General features: G+C 43.5%; 1 protein-coding gene across 10 annotated transcripts in view; it reads right to left on the bottom strand.

The window, feature by feature from the left end:
* NPAS3 (neuronal PAS domain protein 3) overlaps positions 1 to 26,130 on the bottom strand; it is a 1,108,131-nt gene that overhangs the window by 80,168 nt on the left and 1,001,833 nt on the right. The gene's annotated exons all lie outside the window — the stretch shown is intronic.

The following is a 26,130-nucleotide window of genomic DNA, read 5'->3' as shown; positions in this document are numbered from 1 at the left end:
GAAACAAACAGGAAGCCAGTGCAGACGGGCCAGAACAGGTGTTATATGAGCAGACCTTCTGGTCTGCGTCAGCAATCTGGCCGCTGCATTCTGGACTAGTTGTAGTTTCCGAACAGTCTTCAAGGGCAGCCCAACGTAGAGCGCATTGCATTAGTCCAGTCTAGAAGTTACCAGAGCATGAACAACTGAGGCGAGGTCGTCACTGTCCAGATAGGGACGTAGCTGGGCTACCAGGCGAAGATGGTAGAAAGCATTCCGTGCCACCGAGGCCACCTGGGCCTCAAGTGACAAGGAAGGATCAAAAAGAACCCCCAAGCTATGCACCTGTTCCTTCAAGGGGAGTGTAACCCCATCAAGAACAGGATGAACATCCTCCATCTGGGCAGAGAAGGCACTCACCAACAGTGTCTCGGTCTTGTCTGGACTGAGCTTCAGTCTGTTAGCTCCCATCCAGTCCATTATCGCGGCCAGGCAGCGGTTTAGCACATTAACAGACTCACCTGAAGAGGATGAAAAGGAGAAATAGAGCTGCGTGTCATCAGCGTACTGATGGCAACACACCCCAAAACTCCTGATGACCGCACCCAGCGGCTTCACGTAGATGTTGAAAAGCATGGGGGACAGTACTGATCCCTGCGGGACTCCACAATGGAGAGTCCAGGGCATCGAGCAATGTTCCCCAAGCACTACCTTCTGGTGGCGACCCACCAAGTAGGAGCGGAGCCACTGCCAAGCAGTATCCCCAACTCCCAACTCCGTGAGTCTTCCCAGAAGGATACCATGGTCGATGGTATCAAAAGCAGCTGAGAGATCAAGGAGAATCAACAGAGTCACACTCCCCCTGTCCCTCTCCCGACAAAGGTCATCATACAGGGCGACCAAGGCTGTTTCGGTGCCAAAACCGGGCCTGAAACCGGATTGAAATGGATCAAGAAAATCAGTGTCATCCAAGAGTCCCTGGAGCTGGCCGGCAACCACCCGTTCTAGCACCTTGCCCAGGAACGGAACATTCGCCACAGGTCTATAATTGTTCAGGTTATCTGGGTCCAAAGAGGGTTTCTTCAGGAGCGGTCTCACAACCGCCTCTTTTAGGCAGTCAGGGACCACTCCCTCTCTCAGAAAGGCGTTTATTATCTCCTTGGCCCAGCCAGCGGTTCCGGTCCTGCCAGCTTTCACCAGCCAAGAGGGGCAAGAGTCCAGCACAGATGTGGTCGCCCGCACCAGTCCAAGGATCTTGTCAACATCCTCAAGCTGTACAGACTGAAACTCATCCAATAAACAAGGACAAGACCGTGTTCTGGATGCTTCATTAGATCCCACTGCCATAATATTGGAGTCTAAGTCCCGGCAAATGCATGCAATCTTATCCTGGAATGTATGCATATCTTACCTAGAGGTCATGTTACGTGCATAGAGTGGTTGCCATTGAGGTATAAATATTTACCAAGAATTAATACACTGCGGTATTTGCATTATGAATTTCTACATATGTAAAACAACAACACGGTTGACTGTATAGAATTTGTGGAGCTTTTATAACAACCATCATGATAATGCAATCATAGCCACTACTACAATTAAAGATTTGAGCCTGAGTCCCCTCCCCATCTCCCATCTCTCAAGCATGAAAAATAGTTCAAACTATTACCACTCAGGCTTAAATTTCCAGTCTTGAAATTCCCATAGCAGCATTTTCAAAATGTCAATTGTGAACAAAACAGCTCAGCAATTTTGCAGTGTGATGGGAATGCAAAGGAAATAGTGGGAAATGGCTAGGAGTTTAAATCTATCACAGAAGAAATTCAGAAAGCGGCATGCTTTGGGTTTCACATTTCTCCCTAAGTACCATCAAGAAAAAGTCTTACAAGTGTCTCAAAACTCCCTGCAAACAGAGTGATCAGTTACGATGCTGGAACAAAAACAATAACCCCAGACTGTTTTCTGTATTAATTTTAATTCTTTATCAGTCCTCATGCTTTACTGATGGATATTGTTGTAATCTTCTTTGAAAGGCAGAAGTAGATACAAATATTTAAATATGAGCTAGATACATACTAACTTCATTACTTTGGCTACTGGACCTTCTGAGGAAGGACCACAGCTCAATGGTACACCATCTACTTTGCATGCAGAAGGTATCAGGCTGAACTGCAGTATCTTCAGGTAGGGCTGGCTATGCCCCCATATGAAACCCTAGAGAGCTGCTGCCAACCAGTGTAGACAATACTGACATAGGTCTGATCAATTGTCTGATTCAGCATAAGGCAACTTCCTATGTTTCCTCTCTCTCTTTAAGGGTTATTAAAAGTTTTCTAAGGAATCAAAGAAACCACACTCTGCCAGTGGGGCAGAGCCACAATACTTGTTTCCCAGCAGCAGCATCACTGCTGATTACCAGGAGGGAGGGAGAGAGGCAGTGGGGAGGTCAGGACTATGTGGGTACACCATTGGAGCCAATCTGGTGCTATCACTTGACTCCCAAACACACTGGCAGGAGCACTGGACTGGCTCCATTTGTGCATTTGCACCACACTGACCTCCCCATCACCTCCCCTTTCTCCCTCCCGGTAGGCAACAGTGACCTACCTGGCAGAAAGCTAGTATAGCAGCTGTGGTCCTCCCAGTGAGCCGCTTCTGCCGGTCCCTGAACAAGTACTTGGATGAGAGGTTGCAGAGTGGGAATTTGCAACATGGCACTGTTACTAATTTTTCAGATAGGGTTTTAATAAAAGAAATATTGAAGCAACATTCTGTCATCTGAAGAAGTTTTGAAGTAACAACAGGATAGTAATGACAGCTCCACTATGCACATAGGTACAGGCAGCTGTGAATGTGAATGGAACCCAGGCAGGAGTGCAAGGAGGGAAGTTGTAATAGTTTTCCTGGGCTGCCATCTTAGCAAGCCATAGCTTGGGCAATGTAGATGGACAGATCAATCTATTTCTGGTCCATGTGATAGTTTTGCATTCTGTTTTTCATGTTAATCTGGGACTGTTTAAAAACATATCCCCATCCATATTTAAATACATATATAAATACTATTGAAATAGGTACTGTATTTCAATATATACATTTCAAAACATATTTTATGATATAATATGCAATTTTAATTTGGGGGTGGGGTAAGCCAAAGATCTGTACTGCAAAATTCAGAGAAGTGAAACATCCAAATAATAATTATGTTCTGATCTTCACATTGGTCCTGGAAATGTAGTTTAAGTCAGTCAGTTTGCAAAGAAATTCACAGACATTGAATTCCTTAAGCATCCTATTGAGGGACAGGGAGGGAGCGAGTGCCATGCAATCTCTGCGGGCCAAGCTACATCTTTGCATCTAAGGGATAATGCTACACTATCCCCAGTGTCCCTTCTGTACTTCCTCTCAGCACTTCTTCTCTGGTGCTGCCACTCCTTACCACAGATATTCTGCATAGCTCACCATAGAACTCACTTTTGTCCATGGATGCAGAAAGGCCATGGAGATCCCACACAAGAGACAAGATAAGACCCTATCCCAATCCTGCCTCTGCTGGTAAAGGGCAAGCTATGAGGCACTGATTGATCAGGGAAAGAGAGCTGTGAAGAAGTGCTGTTCATGTTCTATTTAGGATCTGCTTCTCATGCTGGTCCAATGTCACAAGTTGTGGTGTTTCACTGATAAGAGAGGAGGAAATGCCTTGTTTCCCTGAGAACTGAGTATCAACAGGATTGTGCCCTAAAGCTTGTATCTTAGAATACATGTTGTTTATCCTTAGCTTTATTTGATTTTTACCATATATGACAATTCACAAAACATAAAACTTAATAAGACTTTCAAACAGCTGAAGGCCTCCATATTCCAGCAAGATTTTAGTTTTATTTTACCAATTTCCTGTGTTTCTTGATTTTTATTTATGCTTCCTGTTTGTGTTGGTTTTGCTATAATTCGTTAAATTGCTTTTTGCTTTTGATTGTCTTATTGTTTTATAAAACTCTTTAATGTTGGGCACCTTGAGTGTTTGTAATTGAAATTGAAAGGTGTGTGATTTGATTCATATTTAAATATTTAAATTTGAATATGAATTTTGGTGTGGAGTTTTTAAAAAACAAAAACAAATCACAGATGAATGTGTAAACAGACTGGAATGGATCTGTGGAAATATGCACAACAAACAAACATATTATCTCAGTGATCTTTACAGCAACCTTGTTGCCTTGTATTATTATATCCCAATGTCAGACAAAAGGCTTAGAGGCAATAGTTTAACAATGAGTTTATCATGGCTGAGGTAAGATTTGAACTGAAAACTTCTTGGCTCACAGTGCATGCTCTTAGCTATTATACTGTACCAGTTATGGATCCAGGTTGTGCTAATGCTTGGTGATTGTGAGACTACATACCTATTGTGGCAATCCTCTTACCTGAGAGTAAATCTCAGTGGACTTACTTCTGAGTAGACATGTATACAATTGCACTATAAGTTGATCAACTCCTTTATGATTATCTAGGAAGTAATATTTCTGCAAACACTGTAAGCGCTTCATCCATTTCTTGGAAAACACCTATTCATGTTTTTTAAACCACCTGTCAAACTGAACAGGATTGTTTTGTTACTGAGGATTTTCAGAAGACCTTTGACAAACCCAATCAGCAGCTGTCACATACCTCAAAGAAAGGCCTTTTAATATTAGCCTACCATGCAGGTATTTTGGCAGAATTTATTGCATGTCTTCAATTGCACATGCTTTAGTTTTTCTCGTTATGCACACAAATGGTTTTTGTGCAAGTTTAATACACTTTGGCAGTCCCTCTTTCAGGAAAGCACTGGTTTATAACACCCTTTGAGACAACACTAGGAAGGGAAAATGCCAAACAATCAATTACAATCTCTCTCTCTCTCTTTTACTAGTCAGACTTCCCAGCATCTATGCCTCCAAACGGACTAATTGAGAAGAAAACTATTTTGGCACACCACATTTTCTAAAACTCCTACATCACAATGTTCCTTTAATTTTTGCTCATATTTATCATTTCCCCGACATTGCATTTTCGCTACACAGGAGCTTGCACTGTTGATTTTCTCTCTCTCTCTTCCTCCAAGCCTGGAGATCACCCCATGGATTAACAAATGATTGAGGATTCTCTCTTAAAAGACTCTTTAAAAACCTGTCAGAATCAGCCTGAGACACAGATTTATTATGAACTATTTAAAGGGCTTAATATATGTATCCCCAAAGAGCCCTTGGAGCAAACTAAAAAGGAAGAGTGGAGTTCTCAAAGAATGGGAAAAATTCTCCAATGCCCCACTTTCTTCACACCACGATTACTGTTTACTCAAAGGATAAAATGCCTAACCTGTCACATGCAGCCTTCAGAAGCCATCTTGCTGGTGATGTACAGCAGAAAAAGAACCAAAACAATGAGACTCAACAGTAACACCCAGCAAAAGGCAGCTATAATTTACTGTCTAACCTATTCACTAACACACTAATGTGGATACATCTTGTAGAAAAAACTGATATTCTGCCCCACATAGTAATCAAACAACTGCCAGAGTGTTTACTATCATGCAAGCTGTGACCATTACCTTAATTATATGTTACTGTATAAAAACCTTCCCTAATGAGCAGATCTTCTCCCACATGTGTGCCAACTCACCCTTCTGTCCTTGAAAAGCAGCATTGCTTTTGATTTCAACTGGTGTTTTAAAGCATGTTAGAACTATTTCCTCTAATGGGTAATGCTGCCTTACCTACAACATTTATTTTATTAGGATGCTAAGATATAATTAACATCATCAGATCTGTACTAGAAAAAAACTAGGGAGAAAACAGCATTCTGCATATTTTATATGAACATACAGTTTCAAGCTTGGTCCAGTAAGTGGTGAGATTGAGATTCACGTTGAAACAACTTACTTCGTAGTCATCTCACTGAAGCTGACCAAATTTAAACCAATTACATTGGACTGACTCTAGTTAAATTTCCACTGACATCAATGGGATTTTAGTCATGACTAATTTCAACTAATTTAGTCTAGATCCTACTCATTGAACTGGGTCACATTATCAGATTAATAAGCATTAACACCATGCACCCGGTATGCAGCTTCTCCTCTCTTCCCTTCATGCAAGTAGGGAAACAAGCCAGGCAGCCATAGTTAACCATTGCTTTTTATTGCACATGAACAAGAAACTATGGTTAATGCCTTCCAAACAAGCCAGAATTTATAAACCAACTTTAAACCATGGCTTTGTCTCCTGTCTTGTTTGGAAGGCACAGTTTCTCAGTTTGCATGTAATGGGAACCTATGTTTGAGTGTGGTTTCCTGGCTTGCTTTCCCACTTGTGTGAAGCAGGAGCAAAGAGGCTATGGGCAGGTACATTCAACTTGTGCACACCCCGGCTTAACCCAGGATTTTATAATGTGAATGGAGACATTGGCACAGTTTGCAGGTAAGACTAAGTCAAATTATGGCTCAGTGTAAACATGCAGGCATGCAGACTCCCAGAGAGGAGAGGGCATAGTAAGGTACACTATAAAACTGATTTGAACTGGAGACCTAGTCTGACTTGCTTGATGGCCTGTTACGGCAGCTGTACCAATCCATCTAAACATTTCTTGGATTTGCTGATAAGTCTTCTTTAATGAGAAAGAGATAATGGGGAAGTGCAAGCACCTAAGGTACACGTTCACAGGCACTCCAAATCTCTTTTGAATGAACAGTTGTTATTGCCATGTATCTGGAAATCTGGGGAATCCTACATATTCCAAGAACTCTCCGCCCCTATTACTCTTGCAACTTTTGGACTGATTCTTAGCTCTCTTTCATTGAAGTTTCAAGTCTTCATTATTGTGACGATAGATGTGAAAGTCTGGACAAGATGTTTATTTACTGCACTCAGGTCTGGCTTGCAGGTTTCCCATGTGTAACTGGTTGGCCTGTGAGAACAGAATGCTGGACTAGATGGGCCATTAGCCTGATCCAGCGGGCTCTTCTTCTGTTCTTATGCACAGCCATCATTTTGACACAAATCATAGATTTAGGCAGGGATGAAAGCCACTGTTTTTTTTAGTATCTTATGTGAGTACTGGTGAGATACAGGGAGCATACTTAATATAATCAGGCATTTGCATAATTATGACTTCCTTATATTAGAATTTTTGCATTCTGTTAGCAAATTTGGCTTTTGCTAACATGATGCAAAAGTTGTTAATGAGTCTCATTGTATTAGCAACTTTCTATCACATTAGCAAAGATTAAATTTGCTAATGGAATATGACAGTCACTAACATAAGATTAGAGCAAAGAGAGACCAAAATCTCAGTAGGCCATCAAAAGGTAATGATCAACATGTAAACAATACCTTGCCTGATACTTTTTTTTGTTAACTATAATGTGAATGTGTGTGCAATATCACTCCCATTCACTTCTACAAAAAGCTCCCTAGGAGGATCTTGTTTTACACAACACTAATGCAACCACAACACAATTATTAATTTTTGATAGAAAATCATGAGCCATCAACTTCCCTCATTAGAAGTGAATCATGCAAACAGATGAGCTAATAGAAATATCACACAAAATAAATGCCCTTAAAGTCAGATGATTCTTATTGCGCAAGTGATTTAGATGGTGTTTCCGTGTTACAGTAAGGGGCTTTCCAAAGTTTAATCACAAAGACTCAGCAACTTCATAAGCGAGACAGCAAGACAATTAAGTGAATTTATAATTAGAAAAGGGAGGGGAAGCTCTCAGAAAACTAAATTATGTTCTTTATAGTTTTCCCAGGAGGAATAGCAGCATTGATTTATAAAATTCTCCTCAACTCTAATAAATGGAACCACGAAGAGAAAGAACACTCCAAAATAGAAGCTAAATCATTGATATTATGTTCAGAAATCTAGCAATCGTGATCATAAACATTAACTAGTATGCAGATTGCTAGACTTTGTATTAATTTGCTATCTAAATCACCAGACTACTGGTTATTTTTCTCAAGTTCACTTAATCTGCATTTACTCATATACTGCTTACTAACTAGAAAGAAGATCCATATACTTATTGTTGCGGTTGTTGAGAAGCCATAACTGAGCCACCAAACTCAAATACAGAAATCTTACACACACTTGTCCAGGCAACCCACCCGAGGATCAGCTGGTACTGATTCCTTGTATTTGTTCTCTGCATGGATATCTTGCCCCTTGATCACCTGCTGAGACCTGCTGTGTCCTATTCGTGCCCACTCCCCTAGAAACAATATTAACCTCACCATTCAACTCTACTTTTCATATATCTTATCATTTCTCCTTTCAGCCTGCTGCCAATGGAAAGCTCCTTCTTGCAAATCATCAGGTATATAGGAGGCATGTGTACAGAGGAAAAATGCTCCATTTGGAGAAAGCAGTTTCAATCCAATCAGCTGACTGACACTGGGAACATGACTTCAAAGGGGCTTGCTGATCAGCGGTTACAGGAAGCCCTGCTGAAGTCCATTTGGAGGAAACAATTTGGATTCAAACCACTTTCTCCAAATGGAACATTTTTCCTCTGCAGATGAATCCAAACAGCTTCCTCCAAACGGACTTCAAAGGGGCTTCCTATAATCACTGATTAGTGGTTACAGCAAGCCACTTTAAAGGCATGCTCCCAGTGCAAATCAGCTGATTGGTGCTAAAAGCACATCTTCGAAGGAGGTTGCAAGAACCACAGATTAATTATTGAACTTTGGTGCCTGCCACTCACTTGTCAAAGTTGGCATGTGGAGGGTGGGGGAATTAGGGATCTGGCCCATTAGCTGAATCCAGTTCCCCACCCCGACATAAGGTTTTGTCAACTAAAGTCCACTTCATCAAGTCACCAATTACTGCTCTTGTAGATGGTCAGTGCATTTATTTTGCACACATTTAAGCTTTAATTGAATTCTCACATGCTGTACTGTTTACATTTCATGACCATATGACCCCATTTGCAATGGATGAAGCAGACTCTGGTCCATGAAAGCTTATGCCATAATACATTTGTTAGTCTTTAAGGTGCCACAACATACGTTGTTGTTTTTGTTGCAACAGAATAACACGGCTACCCTTCTTTAAGCATGGAAGCTTCATCCAGTAATTAACTCAATAAACAATTTCATAAAGCAAAGCAGGATAAATGATTTTTTTTTGGCAATACAGCAATCTGAACACCTGTTACTTTAATACAAGTGGCCACTCTGTTCTTGACCTATTAAAACTTTGTTTGCTATTATACTAGCTGGCAAGCTAGTCATGCAGAAAGGTGTTGAGGAAATGAGCCAGTGTGTTCCCCTGGTGATATAAATGCTTTATCAAGCTGATCCCTGCCTTGTTATGTAAACTATACCAGGTATTGTTCATTTTAAACAGGAAGATAAACAGATCTAATATGCTTCAGGGCATCATGCTTTATGCATGAACTCCTTTTTATTTTTATATTAAAGATTTTCTTGACACAACCCCTTTGCAATGGAGTAAAGCAATAATATAATTTCTTAACTACAACCACTGCAGCACCTGCAAGTTCAAAGTAGTGCGAAAGATATTCCCAGTTCAATTAGACCAATGCAAACCTTTTAAATTAATTCTTAATAAACAATTAATTTTTTAGTGAACACTACTTGTAATAAGAATGTCTCTCTCAACAGATAAATGAAAAAAATCACCAGGGACAAATGTTTTATATATATATATATATATATAAAGAAACGCAGCTCTTTTTGTTTGTATGTATTTACAGTATTTAGCTACCTTCCATTTGCCCATCATTCACTTTTAACTTTTTCTGTACACTCATTGCTTGGATAGATACCAGATATAATATTTTTAATCATTCCATGTGTTGTTATCTGCAGTTTATTTTAATGATATAGAAATAAATATACTCAATTGCTGAAATGTCAAGCCCTAACGAGGAAAAATATTATCTGTGTCATTCAAACACTAGAATTTGGGGTAAATCAGTGTAACTCATTGGTAGCAGGTTCAAGACAATGAAAAGAAGCACTTCTTAAGATAGCATAGTGTTAAATAATGGAATTTATTGCCACAGGTTTTGATGGTCAATAGCCTAGATGGTTTATTGGCTTGCAAAATAGATTAGATGCTTCATGGAGGATAAGTCCATGAATGGGTATTATCCATGAGACCTGCAGGAAGAATGTCCATGTTCAGTGGCTGCACACCTCTAATTACTAGATGCTAGGAACAAACAACTGGGGTATTTGACTAGAAGCAAAGTTATGGATTAGACTGGGCTGATCCAGCAAGGCCTTTCTTATTTTCTCATGTTCTTAATCAGGTTTCTACATCTTTGCTTGCCACGCTTGCCATGATGCATGAACCACCATGGTTTGATGAATGTGATGAGTTGAGCCTTCTTTGCAGTCTTAGACCCACAAAGTTGGGCAGGAATTGTTCCAGCAGCTGCACAGGAATCTCCACCCTCTCATCAGTACTAAGATTTGTAGGAAGGTTATTGCCCCAGCATGCCTTCTGCCACCTCTCTCACAGCAGGAAGGAAAGATGGGATAGTTCCTTGATGACCACTCAGCTGAGTGGCATGCAAATGAGCAAGTCCCCCCCACAGCTCCCTTTTCTATAGGTAAGAGAAAGAGGGCTTCCTTGGCAGCAAAGGTTAAAGTAAGGGGAGGGGCAGGCAACCATAATTTTTGGCTTGGTGACCAATGCCAGCCAAGAACTGTAGACCCCTCTTCGTAAAAGTACTATACAGTAATCTACTTCAACTAATTTTAGTGCCTTTGTAGTATGTACTAAGAAACAAATATACCAAAGATAGACATGTTTCATCAGACTTCATGCCATGCCCAAACAGACTATAGTGAAATGTGATGATTCATAACTCTATGCAGTTGATAGACTGAATTATAACTTTTTAATTTAGTCAGGTAAAAAATTATTACAGTAGGACTCTAGGGCAGGAATGTGTTAATAAAATTGTACTTTCTCCCTTTTCATTTGAAATAATCCCCTTGAGCTGATTAAATGAAATATCACTTGTTTAATAACTGACTGAACATTATTTTTAAGCAGAAATGTTTTGCATATTTCCCTTTCCTAATTTTTAATTCCACTCACAGTGTGGGGAAGGCACTGACATCACACAAAGGGAGTAGAGTTTAGCACTTGAATATAGTTTGTCCTGTCAACGTGGTATCTATAATTTAGTGTGAAGCAGTGAGGTAGACACAGCATTATCATTAGAAATCATCCTGAACAGGGATATAAACCACACTTGCAATAACACTTGTCAGAAAGGTGACTGCAGTCAAAACTAATATCCAAGAGTTTCAAGATAAATGCTGACACTGCAGCCATCCTACAAGACTATTATTGCTTTTAAAAAAACACTGGAGAAAAAACCCAAACCAAAATATGAACCTTCCCTGGAGTGAACAAGTTAGAATAAAGTTTGTATCTGGTAGCATAAATTCTCTGTGAATTCATGTAGGTAAAGCCTTGCTTTACCTGAATATGGTTATTTTATGTGGCTATAGAGGATTAATCTTTTTCCCCCTGGCTTAATGCCTCTAAGTACCTCTGAATTCCTGCATCCCATCCTCCTTCTCCCATCCCTCTGGTATCCTGGAATATACGTGCTGAGCCCTTAAACCAGATCATTAGCAACATGTCTTATAGATTCAACCCTTTCTCTCAACCTATACTATTATTCCTCAGCCAACACTTGTCTCTTCCCAGTATCACACTGAGGTTTGTTTCCTTGCAATTTAATACCAATGTACAGTACTTCATGCCACATAAACTGTGAAGCCACAGGGGAAACAAAAATCTTGAATTATGGCAATGATGGTTTACTTGGGCATGAATATGGGATGTTGGGCACAGTTTGCTTATTTAATCCACGTGGTGAGCATTTCAGAATAAAAAAAGAAACAATGGAAAACTACTGAAAGGGAGCAAGACATCTGTCCTCTCACATTCCGCTTGTGGGAATAAATACAGTTCTATTTTTAATGCATGTTGAGCAAGAAATGGGGAAAGACTTTATGTTGTTTTTCATACAGTATCTCTTCTGATTAAGCGTCTCGTTCCAGAACAGGAATCTATGCATCAGAGTTAGGACATATTGCAAGTAAATAAAGGGATTTTTAGTAGCAGCAATAATGTTCACATATAAATACATTGTTGGCATCTTGCTCTCCCCATAAGAGAAAGCTCAGGAAATTTCTGTTTCTTTAAACTCTTAGGAATAAAATACATTTTGTTACAATATGGCATTAATGACTGCTTCACTAGTGTCATTGTGTTAGTACTGTATTACACAGGATAGGATACATTGCATCAAAACAGATCTACTGATGGAGTTCTACCTAATTTGGCTTCTACTGGCTTTTTCAAACCTAGCACATCACCTAAAATTAATATCCACTTTTTAAAAAATATAAAGACTGCCTGTTGTTGTTATGTGCCTTCAAGTGGATTACGACTTGTGACTAGCCTATGAATCAGTGACCTCCAAGAGCATCTGTCATGAACCACCCTGTTCAGATCTTGCAAGTTCAGGTCTGTGGCTTCCTTTATGGAATCAGTCCATCTCTTGTTTGGTCTTCTTCTTTTTCTACTCCCTTCTATTTTTCCCAGCATTATTGGCTTTTCTAATGAATCATGTCTTCTCATTATGTGTCCAAAGTATGATAACCTTAGTTTCATCATTTTAGCTTCTAATGATAGTTCTGGTTTCATTTGTTCTAACACCCAATTATTGTCTTTTTCACTGTCCATGGTATGCACAAAACTCTCCTCCAGCACCACATTTCAAATGAGTTGATTTTTCTCTTACCCGCTTTTTTCACTGTCCAACTTTCACATCCATACCTAGAGATCAGGAATACCATGGTCTGAATGATCCTGACTTTAGTGTTCAGTGATACATCTTTACATTTGAGGACCGTTTTCTCACAGCTGCCCTCCCCAGTCCTAGCCTTCTTCTGATTTCTTGACTATTGTCTCCATTTTGGTTAATGACTGTGCCAAGGTATTGATAATCCTTGACAAGTTCAATGTCCTCATTGTCAACTTTAAAGTTACATAAATCTTCTGTTGCATAACTTTAGACTTCTTGACATTCAGCTGTAGTCCTGCTTTTGTGCTTTCCTCTTTAACTTTCATCAGCATTCGTTTCGAATCATCACTGGTTTCTGCTAGTAGTATGGTATCGTCTGCATATCTTAAATTATTGATATTTCTCCCTCCAATTTTCACACCTCCTTCATCTTGGTCCAATCCTGCTTTCTGTATGATATGTTCTGCATATAGATTAAACAAACAGGTTGATAAAATACACCCCTGTCTCACACCCTTTCCGATGGGGAACCAATCGGTTTCTACATATTCTGTCCTTACAGTAGCCTCGTGTCCAGAGTATAGGTTGTACATCAGGCTATTCAGATGCTGTGGCACCCATATTTCTTTTAAAGCATTCCATAGTTTTTCATGATCTACACAATCAAAGGTTTTGCTGTAATCTATAAAGCACAGGGTGATTTCCTTCTGAAATTCCTTGGTCCGTTCCATTATCCCACATATGTTTGCAATATGATCTCTTGTACCTCTTCCCTTTCTATATCCAGCTTGGACATCTCACATTCCTTGCTCCATATATGGTAAGAGCCTTTGTTGAAGAATCTTGAGCATTACTTTACTTGCATGGGATATTAAGGCAATAGCTTGATAATTACTGCATTCCCTGGGATCCCCTTTCTTTGGAATTGGGATGTATATTGAACGCTTCCAGTCTGTGGGCCATTGTTTAGTTTTCCGTATTTCTTGAAAAATGTTTGTCAAAATTTGGACAGATTCAGTCTCAGTAACTTGTAGCAACTCTATTGGTATGCCATCTGGTGATTTGTTTCTTTCAAGTATTTTATGAACAGCTTTCACCTCACATTATAAAATTTCTGGTTCTTCATCATATGGTTCCTCCGTGAATGAATCTGTCATCCGGGCATCTCTTGTATATAATTCTTCAGTATATTGCTTCCATCTTCCTTTTATTTTATCTTGGTCAGTTAGTGTGTTCCCTGTTGATTATTCAACATCCCTACTCTTAGTTTAAACTTCCCTTTAATTTCTCTAATCTTTTGGAATAGGGGTTTTGTTCTACCCTTTTTGTTGTCCTCTTCTATTTCTATACAATAATTATTGTAATAGTTTTCTTTGTACTAGTTGCTACGTACTAGTTGCTGTATTGTTTAGGGTTCTGACCCTGTTTCTATCTCCTCTTGCTTTTGCTTTCTTTCTCTCTTTGACCATTTTAAGAGTTTCTTCAGTCATCCATTGAGGTCCTTCTCTCTTTTTAACTAGAGGTATTGTCTGTTTGCATTCTTCCCTGATAATGTCTCTGACTTCACTCCATAGTTCTTCTGGTTCTCTGTCAACTAAATGTAAAGCCTCAAATCTGTATGCTGATGACACCCAACTCTACTTCTCCTTTCTACCTAACTCCAAGGAAGCTGTCTTGGTTTTAAACCGGTGTCTGTCATCAGTGGTGGACTGGATGAGGGTGAACAAACTGAAGCTTAATCCAGAGGTGCTCCTGGTCAGTCGAAAGGCAAATCAGGGAACAGGGATTCAGCCTGTGCTGGATGGGGTTACACTCCCCCTGAAGATGCAGGTTCGCAGTTTGGGTGTGCTCCTGGACTCAGCTTTAAATTTGGAGGCCCTGGTTTCTGCGGTGGCCAGGAGTGCTTTTGCACAATTAAGATTAGTGCGCCAACTGCGCCCATTCCTTGACCCGTCTGATCTGGCCACGGTGACATATGCCTTAGTTACATCCCGTTTAGATTACTGTAATGCGCTCTACATGGGGCTGCCTCTGAAGGCTGTTCGGAAACTTCAGTTGGTGCAACGTGCTGCAGCCAGAATGTTAACTGGGGCTGGTTACAGGGACCTTACAACTCCCCTGTTACAAAAGCTCCACTGGTTGCCACTCTGTTTCCGGACACAATTCAAAGTGCTGGTGATGACCTATAAAGCCCTATATGGCTTAGGTCCAGGCTATCTGTCAGCCCGTATCTCTCTATATGAGCCTGCCTGGGCCTTGAGATCCTCAGGAGAGGCCCTTCTCTCAATACCTACGTCCTTACAAGCACGACTGTTGGGGATGCGAGACAGGGCCTTTTCGGTGGCTGCCCCGAGGCTTTGGAACTCCCTTCCTAGGGAAGCAAGAATGGCCCCCTCCTTGCAGTCCTTCTGTCAGCAAGCAAAGACTTTTTTATTTCAACAAGCCTTTGGGACTGAAAGCTGTTAAGGACAGGTCTTGAAGGGTGCTGCATAGCTGTTGCCTAACTGTATTATTTTAAACTGAGTTTGAGTTATTTTAACTGTATGTATGAATGGTTTTAACACTGTAAATTGTTTAATTTGATTTTAATCTAGACTTTTGTATGTTTTTAATTATATGTGTGCTTTTATCTGGAAGCCGCCGTGAGTTCCAGTTTTGGAAAAAGGGCAGGTAAAAATAATGATAATAAATAAATAAATAGATCTGTTCCTTATTTGATCTTTATATTCTCCTGGGATGTTATTTAAATTGTATTTTGGCATTATGATTGCTTTGTTCTTCTTCTTTAGCTTTACTCTGATTTTCGATATTACTAGTTCATGATCTGTACCGCAGTATGCTCCTGGTCTTGTTTTTGCAGAAAGTATGGAACTTCTCCATCTTCTGCTACCAATTATATAATCAATTTGATTCCTATATTGACCATCTGGTGATGTCCACGTGTACAGTCATCTTTTCGGTTGCTCAAAAAATGTGTTCACAAGAAACAATTTACTGGCTTCACAGAATTCAGTAAGTCTTTCTCCTGCTTCATTTCTGTCTCCTAAGCCCCATTTCCCCACAATTTCTACCTCTTCTCTGTTCCCTACTTTTGCATTCCAGTCCCCCAGCACATCTTGTTTTGGTATATGATCAATTTCTTTCTGTACTTCTGCATAAAATCTCTCCAATTCCTCTTCTTCTGTGTTTGTAGTTGGAGCATACAGGGCCAGTTCTAAAGGGCGCCCAGGTGGGGCCCTGGCTGAGGGCCCCTGGGGCTACAGGGGTCCTTAAGGGGCCCCTCCGCTCCCCTTCCGCAATCCGCAGCAGGATTGCTGCCATGGATCGCAGGGCAGGAGCTTCCGCCTGCCCGCCATTCCCTTGCCCCACCCACCTGTCTCCTGCCTTTTAGCATTGCCCTTAATGAATATGGCGGCCGAGGTTTTCCTAAGGTGCTGAAGCCCCTGCCGCCATCTTGGTTGATGGCAGAGATGCACGCGTGTAGCACACATGTAGGCTTCCTTTCGGCTTTGACCCAGTTGCATCATTAGTCATAGCGCTACTCATACTTGTCCTTTGTTCTTCCCCAGTAACTCAATGAGTGCCATGTGGCCTGGGAGGTCTCATCTTCCAGCACTATCTCATGTTGCATTTTGGATACAGTACTCTGTTCATAGGGTTTTCGTGGTAAAAGGTATTCAGAGGTAGTTTACCACTGCTTTTTTCTGAGTCTGGATGCATCTTAGTCTGGTGTCTCAGCTTTGACCATTCTGCCTTGGATGCCCCTGCTAGGAGTCTAGCTTCTTGGTCTAGACTCCTGACGGCATTGCTCTCAGCTTCTTCAACACTCTCAAACCTCCTCACCACATTAAGGTGTGCATCCTAGAGAAGGGTTTTGTTTTTATTTTATTTTAAATATGTTTTTAGTGTTTTTGTTTGCTGCTCTGTGCTCCTTCTGGGAGGAGGGTGGGATATAATTTTAAACAACAACAGGCATTCATTCCAACCTGTGACATTTTAGGAATAGTGGATGTTGCATTATAATAGGTCATGTTATATATCCATCTAGTCCAATAACGCCTACTCTGATTGGCAGCAATTATCCAGGGTCTGAGGCAAAGTCTTTCCCATCACCTGATACCCTCTTATCTGGCGAGTTCCTGGACTGAATCTAGAACCTTCTGCTTGTAAAGACTGTGCTCCATCACACTGTAGAGCTTCCCTCTCCAATGGTGCCGGCTTCTCTGATGCCCTTGCCCAATTGACATCAGAAGGGCCAAAAAGGGGTTATTTTGGGAGAGTGGAAGAATAGCCTCCTCCTTTCCTCCTAGATAAACTGGGCTCAAAGATCATTTGAAAAACATATGCATTATATATGAAACAGTCACTACAAAGAAAACAAGTTCTGGAATTCCTCACTAGGCAGTAAGCATGGTAATAGGTTGCAAATAACTTTTCCATTGCTCATCCCGAGAAACAAGTATTAAACAAAGCAATTATATTTGATGGAGAGTAGTGAATTTCATCAGTACTACCTTAAATGACCCAGATGTGCCTTGCTGTTGGTGCAGGATCACGCCTGAGAGAATCCCGTTCCGTGCCCGGTACTTCCGGGCAAAGGGGCGAGTTTGTGGCCACAGCCAAAGCTCAGGCCGCCATCGGGCGTGCACGCAGCGCGCCGGCACGCCATCGTGACACACAGGAAGGAGGCGGGGCGGCTGAAGGCCATTTAAGGCTGCTCTGCCAGCCTCCCGCCCTCCTTTGAATTTTGGCGGCCGAGGCTTTGTGGCGGCGGCTGCTGCACGGTGCGGGGGGCCTCCCGGCGTGGGCGAGGCCTTCCAGCCGCGGTGGGGCCTTTGGTGAGCCGGCCTTGCGGGGGCAGCGGCGGCGGGACGCGGGGGGCCTTCTGGCCACGATGGGCCGGCCTTGCGGCTGCGACGAAACACGTGATGACTTCCAGCGGCGGCGAGGCGCGGGAGGACTTTCAGCCGCGGCGAGGTGGTGTAAGGAAGATTTATGGTTGCATTCCTAAGCACACTTAGAGAATAAATAAGGCCCACTGAATACGGGGAGAATTACTTCTAAGTAGCATAGAAAGGATCAGCCTGCTTATGCTATTCTTCTCAGTTGCACTCGGTAGAATAAGATCTAAACTAGTGCTTTGTTGTTTGATTTTTAATCATGCAATGAGTGCCTGCCAGGGACCTTTACCAGCTTCTTTTTAATTACTTGGTTGGCTTCTTGGTTTATCTTCCCAGTTACCATCAAGAGGTCTTTTTCAGCCCTTGCACTCGGTAAAATAAGATCTAAACTAGTGCTTTGTTGTTTGATTGTTAATCAGGCAATGAGTGCCAGCCAGGGACATTTACCAGCTTCTTTTTAATTACTTGGTTGGCTTCTTGGTTTATCTTGAAAGCACCATCCTGTGCATCAGTGATATGTTAATATGCAGTGGAGATGGAAAATGCATCTGAAGTTTAAATGAGTCAGAACTGCAGATCCCTGGATAGTGGGAATTCAGGTGGTTGATTTTTGTTTGAACATCAAAACCATTCAGTACAATTTAGTTGAGTGTTTTTGTTTAAAAAACAGCTGCTTATTTTTGTTGTCAATCATTTAATTCCTATTTAATTCACTGCACAGAATGGTGAATCAATGTGATACAATGGGTGACAATACTGTTTAAAAAGGGATTCAGCTGAAGAACCAAACTGAGGTATCACAACAGTTTACGAAAATGAAAAGCTAGGTGATCTTATGATTATAAGTCAGCCTTCCCTAACCTGGTTTCCTCCAGAGCTTAGCAGCCATGGGTTAAGAACATAAGAAGAACCTGCTGGATCAGGCCAGTGGCCCATCTAGTCCAGCATCCTGTTCTCACAGTGGCCAACCAGGTGCCTGGGGGAAGCCCGCAAGCAGGACCCAAGTGCAGGAACACTCTCCTCTCCTGAGGCTTCCGGCAGCTGGTTTCAGAAGCATACTGCCTCTGACTAGGGTGGCAGAGCACAGACATCATGGCTAGTAGCCATTGATAGCCCTGTCCTCCATGAATTTGTCTAATCCTCTTTTAAATTTAATCCTCCTTTAAATTTCAGCCTCCTGCTGCCTGTGGCCGCCACTTCTTTTGCAGAATAACCTAGAAAGATGCTCTGTCTTAACGTAGCGGCCATTTGGATTGGAGCAATGCAATGTAATTACAAAGAGCAGGGGCTTTTTGAGGAGGGTGGGGGGCAGCTGGAGACAGAAGGGAGGCGGCAGGAGCCTGTAGAGACCCCAGTTAGTGCTGCAACCTCACCTCCAAAACTACCTCAACTCCAAAATGCAAAGGGAACTCATCCCCCCTTTTTTCACTGTTAAGCTTCTCCCCCCCCCAATACGTTCTTCAAACCCAGGTAAAAATATATGAACCTTTCCATCAGTTAAGTCCCATAAACCTCTGTCCTAAAACCCATTTAATCTGTGATATTCTGAGTAAACACACATAGGATTCTGCTGTATGTGTGCAATCACATGCACCCTTCCAGGGGAAGAAGTAACGAGACACTCGGGGATTTTCTCATAAGTAAGTATACATAGAATTGGTCCAATTCATATTTCTCTGAGTAAATTATTTAAACATAATGGAATTAATCATGTGCAGGCTGCACATTTGCTTGCATCTTCACTTTAGCTAGTTTACAAACTGGTCTGTAGATAAGGTGCCCACCTTTTTACAGGCCTCTAGTCCTGTGCCTTTACGGGTCATTTGATCTGCAGACATTAGAAGATGACATTGCTTAACTCCATGCCATCTAATAACTGCTGAATACGAACCTGCTATTAAAGGCACAACAACAAGCCAGAAGGATATGTGGGGCCAGGGCAGCCCCCAGCAGAGGCTGCTCGGAATAAGTGTCCCTTCCCAGCTACACTCGAGGGCTATGGACCTTGCTTGCAGACTGCCCAGTTACGGGGGGACTCATTTTATGATGTGGTTTTTCTTTATTATGCAGTTTTCCGGATCCTATGGACGCACTGGTCCAGGGGACAATTGATGAAGACATACAGCTGGGCAGGGTTATTGGCCCCTTCCCATCATCCCCTGCCTCTGCTCTCTCAGCGCCCCCCCCGTATAGTGCCCAAAGTGGCAGTGGGCAAAGTCTACCTGATTCACCATCCGTCATACAAGTGGGGTCACTCAGTGATGCCTTATGGGCAAGTGTGGCAGCTAATCTGCCTGCATTGCCGGCCGTTACACACGGTGGATTTTGAGCTGCTGAGTTTTGCCTGTTAAGTCAACTATGCAGCAGAGCATTACCTAGGGGCTGCTGTATTCTTGCATGGAGCACTTCAGCCCCTTCTTGGAGACGAGAGGGCTCAGAAGCAGTGGGGCACTACTTTCATGATTTACAGTTTACGGGTAGGGCAGACTTTGGGTGCATATTAGCACCTGATGGCACAGTTTATAGCGTAGCTATGAACTGGGGGGTTCCTTTGGCAGCTGGGGAAAGGGAAGATCCTGCCCCAGTGTTCACCTTCCAGGGTATGAAGACTGACTTTTGGACCCAGGGCTGCAGGCTGCCCTGGAAAAGCTTGAACTGTTGCAGATCAAGATCCTGCAGTTTTCAGGGGCTGGGGAAGGTGTTTGCTTCCTCCCCTTCAGGTGTTGGGGGCCTTCTACGGTGGGGGTGATGGTGCCATAACAGGGATTTCACAGCCTTACCACAAGTTCAAAGTTTTTGGCTGCCTTGTGCGCCAACCTGTGGTGGCCCCCTCCTTTCCGGCGGCGCGTCAATGGTGTTTCAGTTAGAGGAAGGACCGACTCAGCTAGTCCCATACCGCATACTGGGAGATGGGGGAAGGGAGTCAGAGATGGCCATATGCCTATCTGCTGCCCCAGCATGCTCACCAGCTATCAGAGGGCAGGAGGGGATTCCTGGGAGTTAGGGGCTGGCAGGGGCTATGCAAAGTGTGGCCTATTCCTATGAATCACGTGCTGGAATTCATCACATGGTAGGAGTGTAGCTTGTCTGTCAGTGTGTCACAAGGTAGGCTGGCAGGGGGCCTTTAGGACCATTCAGATGTCTTGGGATATGTCAGGTGCTGGCCAGCTGGCCCATGCACATCCCCATACCCCTTATCCTCATCCTCCATGTTCACCTGACCCGCCAGGGATGGTTGATCAGAGAGGTGCCCTGAGACCATCATGCTTCAAAGCTCAGCAGTTGCATGTAGCGGCCCTCACACTTAATTCGGAGCCTTCCGGATGGGGGGGGTGAGGGTGTTTGGGGGCCAGGTCAGACTTCCAGGCAGACCAGGGGTGCAAGAGTTAGTCCACATTATTTTACCCTCCCCCTGGACTGGACATTTCCCCATGACGGCGTCATAGTGTTTTTGGCCTGAAGCTACAGGCCTGGTTGCCTGATATTCAGGGGGAGGGATCTTCCCTTATAAAGTTTCAGTCTAGTGTCGCAGTGCCTGGGAGCAGACCCATGGGGGTTTGAGGGACATGCTCCTCTGGAATGGGGTTTGCCTACCCAGCAGTGGAATTGCCTACCTGGGACGGTCCATTTGGTTTTGGTATATGCAGGTGCACGCCATTAGGAGGTGGAAGTAGGGGGCGCATGGAATACATTCACCCTGGGGGTGAGTCTGAAGGTCCGCGACCCAACTGTTCACAATTGTTTCTGTTTTGGCAGGTTGCTGGATGGGGATGGAGCAGACGCGCAGCCTACTCTGCAGTCATGGCATGATCTCATAGGCTGGCCTTGGGGCCGCAAACGCACATTGGTTCACAGCTGGGCCTCGGATGGTGGGCCACAGTTTGGTGGCTGGGTCGACAGAGTATGCACTGGAATGGTCTCCTACCCATGTTGTTCCAGCAGGGTTCAGGGCGGAAGGTTCTGCAGGTGGTGGTCATTCCCCTGGGTGGGAATTACCTTGGTTACTGAAGGGCAAGACATGTGAGGACATGCAGTTGAGGCCACAATAGCATCTGTTCGTCTGCTGTGGTCAGAAATGGAGGGCAAGGCCCTCAGTGGCAGGCATGTGAGGACATGCAGTTGAAGCCTCGGTAGCCTCGGGTCGTCTGCTGTGGTCAGACATGGAGGGCAAGGCCCTCAGTGGCAGGCATGTGAGGACATGCAGTTGAGGCCTCGGTAGCCTTGGGTCGTCTGCTGTGGTCAGACATGGAGGGCAAGGCCCTCAGTGGCAGGCATGTGAGGACATGCAGTTGAGGCCTCGGTAGCCTCGGGTCGTCTGCTGTGGTCAGACATGGAGGGCAAGGCCCTCAGTGGCAGGCATGTGAGGACATGCAGTTGAGGCCTCGGTAGCCTTGGGTCGTCTGCTGTGGTCAGACATGGAGGGCAAGGCCCTCAGTTGTAGGCATGCGTGGACATGCAGTTCGTGGGGCAACGATGGCATCTTCCAGATGGACCTGCAGAGGGGTCTGCACGAGATTCTTATCGGGTGTGGGGTAAAGGGAGACTAAGCAGAGGCTTGTCCCCCTTTTGTGGCAAAGAAGTGCGGGAAAAGGTTTAAAGGGAAAGGGCAGCTAGGTGACACCTTTAGGCACCTTTGGGGGCGATTGGCGGTCCGGAGGCCTGCAGCTCAGGGCTATACGGCCCAGGGGGCAGAACACGGGCCGCCTTTGGGGCCAACGTGCCACATCCGCTCGGAGTTTCACGGCTCCGGGGGGCAGTGATGCGGGTTGGACCCCCTACACATCTTCAGGGTGTGGCTTGAGCTGGGGTCTGGCACAGGGCAGCCCCGGGCTCAGGCAAGGTTTAGTCGCCCTATGGCTGCAAGCAGGCTTTGCCTGGATCATCAGAATGCTCCTGCACTTGATTTCCCCTCTGCAGGTTCATTATTCTAATTGATTCCGTTTAATAAAGTGGCCCATGATTTCACCCAATGAATGGTGTTTGTGTTTTATTTCGGCAATAGGCCACAATCCCGTTCCGTGCCCGGTACTTCCGGGCAAAGGGGCGAGTTTGTGGCCACAGCCGAAGCTCAGGCCGCCATCGGGCGTGCACGCGGCACGCCGGCGCGCCATCGTGACACACAGGAAGGAGGCGGGGCAGCTGAAGGCCATTTAAGGCCGCTCTGCCAGCCTCCCGCCCTCCTTTGAATTTTGGCGGCGCCCGCCCGACCCTCCCTCTGCTGCAGTGTGATTCATTTGGTCGCTACGGGGCCGACTAGGAATTTTTGGCCTGCCTGCCTCACTTTGCTGGCAGGTTTCTTTTGCCTACTCCACACTGTGGTTGGGGGGACGGGTCAAGGGTTAGCACGGGTGCCTTTGGGGTTAATAGGCTGATTGGTCTGTTTCTAGCTTTAATATGTCAATGGTCACTTGTGGCAAAGAAGTGCGGGAAAAGGTTTAAAGGAAAAGGGCAGCTAGGTGACACCTTTAGGCACCTTTGGGGGCGATTGGCGGTCCGGGGGCCTGCAGCTCAGGGCTATACGGCCCAGGGGGCAGAACATGGGCCGCCTTTGGGGCCAACGTGCCACATCCGCTCGGAGTTTCACGGCTCCGGGGGGCGGTGATGCGGGTTGGACCCCCTACACATCTTCAGGGTGTGGCTTGAGCTGGGGTCTGGCACAGGGCAGCCCCGGGCTCAGGCAAGGTTTAGTCGCCCTATGGCTGCAAGCAGGCTTTGCCTGGATCATCAGAATGCTCCCGCACTTGATTTCCCCTCTGCAGGTTCATTATTCTAATTGATTCCGTTTAATAAAGTGGCCCATGATTTAACCCAATGAATGGTGTTTGTGTTTTATTTCGGCAATAGGCCACAAACAGCTATTCACCACAAACAAAAGCACTTAAAATCTGGAGCATTTTGCCCCTGATACATATCACAAATTCAAATCTTGATTTTCCTCAGTGCTCACAGTATTTGTCATGAGAAACAGTGGAAACGACACTGGAGATCTTTCTAAGGAATCGGAAGCATTAAAACAGAGAATGCTTTCTGAATGTTATTAAGTGTGGCTGACTGTGCAAAAGCACCAACAGCTGCACTTGCCTAATAGAATGTTGTGAAGCTGTGGAAAGTATTGCAGTATATTTGAATGTCATTCCTATAACAGGGGACCTATATTTTAGAGTAGGTTAATTCCAACACAATTCAGATGAAACATTTAGAATGGGATAAGAAGAACTCACCCACAATGACACACATTTTAATATAGGTTTATATCCAAATCTAAAACACTATGTGAAAATAAGCTGCATGAGGCTAGGTTGTTAGCACCCTATGCACAAACAAATGATAACAGGACTTTATGGTTAGACTCTTAACAAGCTCCGATAAGAAAGATACCCTAAATCAGGGATGGGGAACCTATAGCCCTTAAAGTGTTGCTGGTCTACATTACTCATAATCTCCTGAACACTGACCGTGCTGGTTAGAGCTGGAGTCAAACAACATCTGATTCCCCATCCCTGTCCTAAATAATACCTGTGGAAACCAAGTCCATATTTAGCCACACAAATATTTCTGACAACTGCAGTGCACTAGTGGACACGACTTCCACACATGCACAAGAGGAAGATGTTGTCTTCAAGTGCCGTCCTGGGCTCCTACTGGGAGAAAGGGTGGGATATAAATCTAATAAATATATAAATAAGTGGCAGTTCCTTACATCTCAGGGTGTGGCATTCAAAGGCCCCTTTGGAAGGGGGGCTTAGGGGCATGGAGGGCTACCTATGGAAGGGGGAATTAAAGGTATTCCTGTGCATAAGCAGAACATAGCCTACAAAGCTTTGGATCCTACACAAAGCCACCTCCCTACTTTGTAGTAATGAAGCAGCTTGGCCATGGACTAATATAATGTACCAAAATTTCTGAATTCCCAATGCTGCACCTTTTTGCAGTCTACTTTTTTGGTCTTTTATTTCTAGACTTTTCCTTCCAGAAAGTAGCAGGATTCTGCCTGTAGAATGAATAATTCTGAGTACAGCAGTGGATATCCAGACAATCGTAGATAGCTACTTGATAGCAGTTGAACGTTACAAACAAACAAACAAACAAACAAACAAACAAACAAACAAACAAACAAACAAACAAACAAACAAACAAACAAACAAACAAACAAACAAACAAACAAACAAAGATTTACAAAGGGAACAACATCAAATACAAAGGTGAACTGAAATGAAGGTGCCATCACCGCAAAGACCTTAATTGATTTATTTGTTTTAGTTATTTCTTACATTTATACCCCACCTTTCTCTCATAATAGAAAGGGAACATACATGTGGTTCCAAGACAGTCTCCCATCCAGGCGCTGACCAGACCGAGAACTGCTTAACTCCAGAAAGGTGGTGGCCTCACGTGGCTTCAGACCACAGCCTGGGACCGTAGGTGCATATATGATGCATCAGAAAGGAGGAATAACCAGCTTATTAGGGTGCTAACCTGGGATTTAGGAAATCCACAAGGCACCTATGTACATGAATGGAGTAAGTGAAGGCGATTTGAATGCAAGGCAGAAATATGCACAAATTCTTGTGCAGCAGTATGGTAGCAGCTGCATATGGTCGGAGCTATTCACCTTATAACGTACCCCTTATTTCAAATGTTTCCAGTGCAATTCATCCAAATGCTGGAAGGGGAAACTCCACACATTTTTTAAAAAAATGTCTTTATTGATTTGGCATTAATCATTTTTGGCCCTATCTGTGCAATACATGTAAAGCAGTATTATACAGTACTACTTTGAACAATATGGGATAAAATAAATCAGTGTTTTTGAGCTTTTTTATATATGTGGTGAATACCTGTTAATATCGTTTTGTTATATATTTGGTTTGTGTGGTTGAATTGTCAACATGTATTCAGCATGTTGCCAACATAATGTTTTTCAGCAGAGCCAGTTCGCGCATTCAGTCATAAAAGACTGAGCAATTAGAAACAGAGTAATGTATGTGTGAAGAATTGTACCAAAACTGTAATCAGATGAAATGTGCTTCTGAAAATCACTTTATTATCACTTTGCCAAACTGGTGCCTCCAGATATTTTGGACTACATCTCCCATAAGTCCATCTATGCAGGTTGGAGCTGATGACAGCTGTAGTCCAAAACAGCTGGAGAGCACCAGCTTGGCAAAGGCTACTTTATTACATATTCACCCCACTTCTTCAACTTTTCATTGCAGAAAAACACTCCCCCCCCCACTGTGGACATAAGACAACATGTGATATGAGCATTGTACACATAAGGTCACATGTATGTAAGCCTAGGCTGGAGGAGATAATGGGAATCAAGACTATGTGCCTATTATCTATGTGTGTTGCGCATTTCCTTATATAAAGAGTGGATGGAGGGCAAACTTGAAATAGGTTCCT

Source organism: Rhineura floridana, chromosome 2 (assembly GCF_030035675.1).
Source record: "Rhineura floridana isolate rRhiFlo1 chromosome 2, rRhiFlo1.hap2, whole genome shotgun sequence".
Taxonomy (NCBI): Eukaryota; Metazoa; Chordata; class Lepidosauria; order Squamata; family Rhineuridae; genus Rhineura; species Rhineura floridana.
This window is presented reverse-complemented; position numbering and strand designations above follow the sequence as displayed.